The sequence below is a fragment of the Chinchilla lanigera genome, unplaced genomic scaffold, assembly GCF_000276665.1.
Source record: "Chinchilla lanigera isolate Chin_1 unplaced genomic scaffold, ChiLan1.0 scaffold00001, whole genome shotgun sequence".
Taxonomy (NCBI): domain Eukaryota; kingdom Metazoa; phylum Chordata; class Mammalia; order Rodentia; family Chinchillidae; genus Chinchilla; species Chinchilla lanigera.
The window spans coordinates 9,865,078-9,870,520 of record NW_004955402.1 but is presented as its reverse complement, the minus strand read 5'-3'; the positions used below and the strand labels follow the sequence as shown (position 1 = coordinate 9,870,520).

General features: G+C 38.7%; 1 protein-coding gene across 1 annotated transcript in view; it reads right to left on the bottom strand.

Annotated features, from left to right (window-relative positions):
* The window catches only part of Greb1l (growth regulation by estrogen in breast cancer-like), a 339,057-nt gene extending 334,470 nt beyond the window's left edge, over nt 1-4,587 (bottom strand). Inside the window, exon 1 of the mRNA XM_013503842.1 lies at nt 4,233-4,587. The gene's annotated coding sequence lies outside the window, so the exon portion shown is untranslated. The remainder of the gene's footprint in view (nt 1-4,232) is intronic.
* Between the last annotated feature and the right edge of the window lie 856 nt (nt 4,588-5,443).

Here is a 5,443-nt window from a genome sequence, read left to right as displayed (position 1 = left end):
TACTTAACAGGAAAAAAATCACAAAAATAAAGTATTGAGTTTTTAATATTTATTGAGTGTTTATTAAAAAGTATCAAAATTATCAACATTGTATAGACTAGTTTTTTGCTGTACAAAGTCCAAAAAGAATATCAGAAATAAATTCCCATATAAACAATGAAAATACCAATAGCACTCAACAAAAAAAATCTTTACTTCAATTATCATATCAAAGCACACACAATAGCACGTTCCATATACATGAAATGCTTACACTGATAGCACATGTCTTTTGCTTTCCTGACCTTTTTGTGGGACATATTTGACATCTTGGTGGTCTTGTTGTTTTGTCAGGAGGTTCTTATTATATTGTATGGTGTGTAATTAACAGGAAAATAAAATGTCAATAAAATAAATTATTAAATCCTTAATACACATTGTGCGTTTAGAATAGACATTAATATTTTCACATCAGCTGTGTACTTGCTTACAAAACCTAAAAAATAAGATAAAAAAAAATTCCTATATGAACTACAATGAAAATACCGATAGAACTCTACTACAAAAATAAGCTTTGCTTCAACTGTCACACCTAAGGCAGTCTTCACACATGACAACTGCATGTTCCATGCACACGTCTCACTTACACTGGCAGTAAATGTGCTTAGCTTTTCTTTCCTATGTGGCAGACCACTCTTGTCACCTCATTTGTGTTCCTGTTTGATCAGGGGCTTCCTACTATATTATACAGTATGCATTTAGAAGGAAAATAAGATGTCAATAAAATACAATATCAAATATGTAATGAATGCTTAGAATAGACATCAACATTTTCACATCAGCTATTTACTTGCTTACAAAACCTAAAACACATCAATAATGAAAACCTATATGAACTATAGTGTAAACACAAACAAAAGTCTGCCACAGAAATAATCTTTGCTTCAAGTGTCACACCCAAGGCAGTCTTCACACATGACAACTGCATGTTCCATACACAAGTATCACACTGATAGTATGTTTTGTTTTCCTGTACTTTTTTAATGTCTTTTTGAGACAGGGTCTCCCTATGCAGTTCAGGCTGGCCTTGAGCTAACTTTGTAGCCCAGGCTGGCCTTGAACTTGCGATGATTCTCCTGCCTCAGCCTCCCAAGTGCTGGGATTACAGACACGTGCCACCATGCCCAGCTGTACTTTTTTCTAGAACACAGTTGACATCTTTTTTGTTTTCCTACTGTCATGATAGGTCTTTGAGATGCTGTGCCTGCCTGCTCACTGGTCAGCTCTCCAGTGTACACCACAATTTTCTGTGTGGCTCCTTGTGCAGAAACATTTTGTTTTTCCTCCGCTGTAAATGATCTCTTATAAACTCCAATCCCAATCTTCTAAGAAAATTTCTCTGTGATATTTTGCATTTGTTATTTTCTTTGTAAACTATCAAACTATGCCTCACATGTTTAGGAGTAAAACAAACCAATAGCCAATGCTTTGTGTTTCAAGTGACATCCTAGTTACTATATGAACATCAAAAACATCTACTGCACCTTTGGTTTTGTTGTTAAAAGTTTCCATCTCAGGCTTCCACTTTGTTGAGGTTTTCCTATCAATATTTCCATCATGGTGAAATGTTGGTATCAGCAGTACCAGTTTGGCTTTTCTTTTTTGGCATATATGAGGACAACATTACATTTTTTTGAAATCCAAAGACTGTATTATACAATTCTCTGTTTTGAAATTGCAACATTGGATTTGAAATTTTACTTTATTCCTCTGTATAGCTCCTGTGCTGGTCAACTTGTGCTCTATTACCAAATGTAACATCAGTGGGAAACTGGTAAACCAGTTGTCCAGTGTCACATCTAATTAGTCTGGGAGATGAGAGAAACAAGTCTGTTCACAACGTCATTTGGTTTATTACTACATGAATAAGGAATGGCTTGATGGCTGACTTCCAGGATAAATGTCTAAATTAAAAGCATAATAAATCTTCACATGTACAAGGACATAAATTTTTATGTCATATTTGGACCCATTGTTTTTAAGTCTTTTACGTTTCTGTGATCACCATGAAAAATCTGTGCTAAGTACAGCAGACCTATGAATGCTTTCAGTGCAGCTAGTAAAGTGTCATAATAAATATATTTTTGAGGGCCAGAGATACAGCTCAGCGGCATAGCGCTTGCCTGGCAAGTGCAAGATTGCGAGTTCAATTCTCCATACCAAACAAATAAATATACTTTTGAGAATGGCTACTGGTGTATACAGAATGTTTTACTTGCATTTCAGCCTTTATGTATTTCATGGCATCTTGCAGCATTTTGTCTGTTACAATTTCCAACATTGAATGGCAATGCTAGCATTCTGTTCACTATGGTTCGCTATATTTTTGGACCTAGTTCTAATGGTTCTAATGGATCATTCCATTTGTTTTTTTGTTTGTTTGTTTGTTTTTTGTCTTTTTTTGAGACAGGGTCTCACTCTGCAGTTCAGGTTGGCCTTGAGCTCACTTTGTAGCTCAGGCTGGTCTCGAACTTGCAACGATGCTCCTGCCTCAGCCTCCTGAGTGCTGGGATTACAGGTGTGCACCACCACACCCAGCTTGGATCATTCCATTTGGTTGTGTGGTCATTTTGCAACATTTCAACTTGTCAAATATGTACTCATGAGCTGGAGGTAGTGGTCCATGCCTGTAATCCCAGCACTCAGGAGGCTAAGGCAGGAGGATTACTATGAGTTTGAGGCCAGCCTGGGGTACATAGTGAGTTGAAGGCCAGCTTGAACTGCATAGTGAGACCCTGTCTCAAAAAGGGGGGGAATATATATATATATATTCCCATTGCTGTTTTTTTTGTCATCTGAATCAAGGAGGTCTGAATCCCATGTGTCTGTATCAGTCTAGTCTTGCTCCATTTCACTGTCACAGGAACTACGGCACATGGCCAAAGTCAAATTCATAATCATCATCATCATTATATAGCCATGTCACTCTTCTGTTACGTATTTTACCATAACAGATCATCTTCATCATCCATGCACGAATTATCTGATGATTCACTTTTGATCTTCTCTAAAACTTGCAAATCTGTTTTTTTATGTGCCAGTATACTGAATGGGACTACTTCTACCAGAAAAATCAAAAGAGAATTTTTTTTAAAAAAATCCTAAAGTGACGTGGGTCTCCTGGACCCTCTGTGATGCTCGGGTAAACAAACACAAACGACTTAGAGCATAAAGTTGGATCCAAATCCTGTTTTGCCACTTTTGCACACATGTACACTTCTTGCTGTTTATCCTACCAAGTGGGAAAACACATAGATTGCTTCCTGTATCCCTCATGGAAAGGTACTGAGATGTACAGCCAGCTACTATAATGCTAAGTTCAAATTTACAGTAGAAAAGAAAAGGATGGGTCTGCTGGACCCAGTCTTATGCTCTAAAGTTAAGGGTAATCTCACATACCCACAGTACTTTTAGAGAGATTAGACACAATGAGATGATAGAATTTTAAAGATGGAGAGCATTTTTAATGTCATATAAGTCTACCCTATTACGAATGGGGATTTAAACAATTTAAATTGTTGCCATGGTGTGCACCTATAATCCCAGCTACTGGGAAGGCTGACAGGATAGAGATCAAGACTAGGCTGCACAACAGTGAGATCCTGCCTCAAAAAACAAAACAAAAACACTGGTAGAGTCCATGTAACAGTGAAAGAAAAAAGAAAAAAAATGTTTGTTACAGTTATCAGAATAGCCTCACAAATAAATAAAATATGTAAACTTCGCACATATTTCTAGTAGCTTTGCCAACCACTTTCCTTTATCAGTGCCACTCACGTATTTTCTTGGCTACCTATACTTTTTCACGTGTGTCCAAATGGAAAGCAACATAATGTTCAGTTCTCTGAGAAACAACAAAATTCCTAAGAATACCTAAAAATGGTAATAAAGGACAAGTAGGGTTTAGGAAATTTATTTTAGTGCAACTGCCAGATTTATTTTAAGCCCTATGCTTAAAAATAAATCTAATTCACATGACTAACTTGAAATACTGCAGCCCAAAAAAGTCACTGCAAAAGCATTTAATGAAATACCTAGTTTGTCTCTTGTTTTCATCTTTGTTATAATTTTTGTGAAAACTTACCTTGATTTATACAGTAGACCTTATAACTAAACATTTCCTGATACATATCTAATAAAATAAAAATAGACATTTTCCAAACAACATAATATTTTCAAAACCTCTGACTCACATAAGGTTGGTGGACTTTTCAGATGCTATGCAATGCTGTTTATATAGAAAGAAGTCTGGTTCCTCTGTAGCATTTTCCAGTGTGGAGTAAACATCTACGTTTTCTAACAATCCTTAATTTCACCTATGAGCAAACACAAAGGTTGATTAGGAACAAAGAAAGATTGGTTTCTTGATGAAAACAATGAAAAACATTATCAACAGGCTGAGTAACAATCTTTCACTCTCTTATCACAGTGGAGGAAGCAACTGAGCTAGGAAGAAATGCCCATTATTTTCATGTTCCACATTAGTTCTGATAAAAACACAACTCCAAATTTCACAGAAGGCAGCCGGGCATGGTGGCGCACGCCTGTAATTCCAGCACTAGGGAGGCTGAGGCAGGAGGATTGTTGCGAGTTCGAGACCAGCCTGGGCTACAAAGTGAACTCAAGGCCAGCCTGAAGTGCAGAGTGAGACCCTGTCTCAAAAAGACAAACAAAACAAAACAAAACAAAAAACCCCAACAAATTTCACTGAACGCTTTGAAGTTGAAAGAGCAACACTATACATACCCAAGAGAGAGCTACACTAGGGCTTTGGATGTGAGAACGACTGAAACATATTGATTTTTTTTCTATGAGATTTTTTTCTTTTAATTAGATGAAGCTTGACTTCTATTGACTGCACCATCTGGAGTTTAATTTTTAAAGCTCCCCTGACACACACACTTGGCTTGGGAGCATTGAGTGTTTCCTAACTTTCCCACTGAATTGCAAACACCCTCCACACGGAGGGCTGACGATGGAACCAACTCCACCGGGGCGAAATAAAACGAAGAAAAGGCATTTTTCTCCTCCAAGAGAATCTATCTCTTGCCGGGCACAGTGGCACACGCCTGTAATCTAAGCCTGGAGACTGAGGCCGCAGGATCGCCTGGAGTTCGAGGCCAGCCTAGGCTGCTCAGTGAGTTCAAGCCCAGCCTGCACTCCTTAGCGACAGCCTGTCTCAAAAATACAAGCAACCCCTCCACCCACAAAACGCTGACAAAAATAACAGGTACGCTTCCTGTCAGGGTTGTGCCGTCGGGCTACCCGGAGGGAACCGAGATGCGGCAGCTGTCAAAACAGCACCAGAAACAAGGAGAGGTCCTCCTCCGCCCCAACACCTCAAGGCCGCTGGAGCCCGGCGCGCCTCCTCAGAGCCCGCCACGGGCGAGGTCCGCTCGGCGCT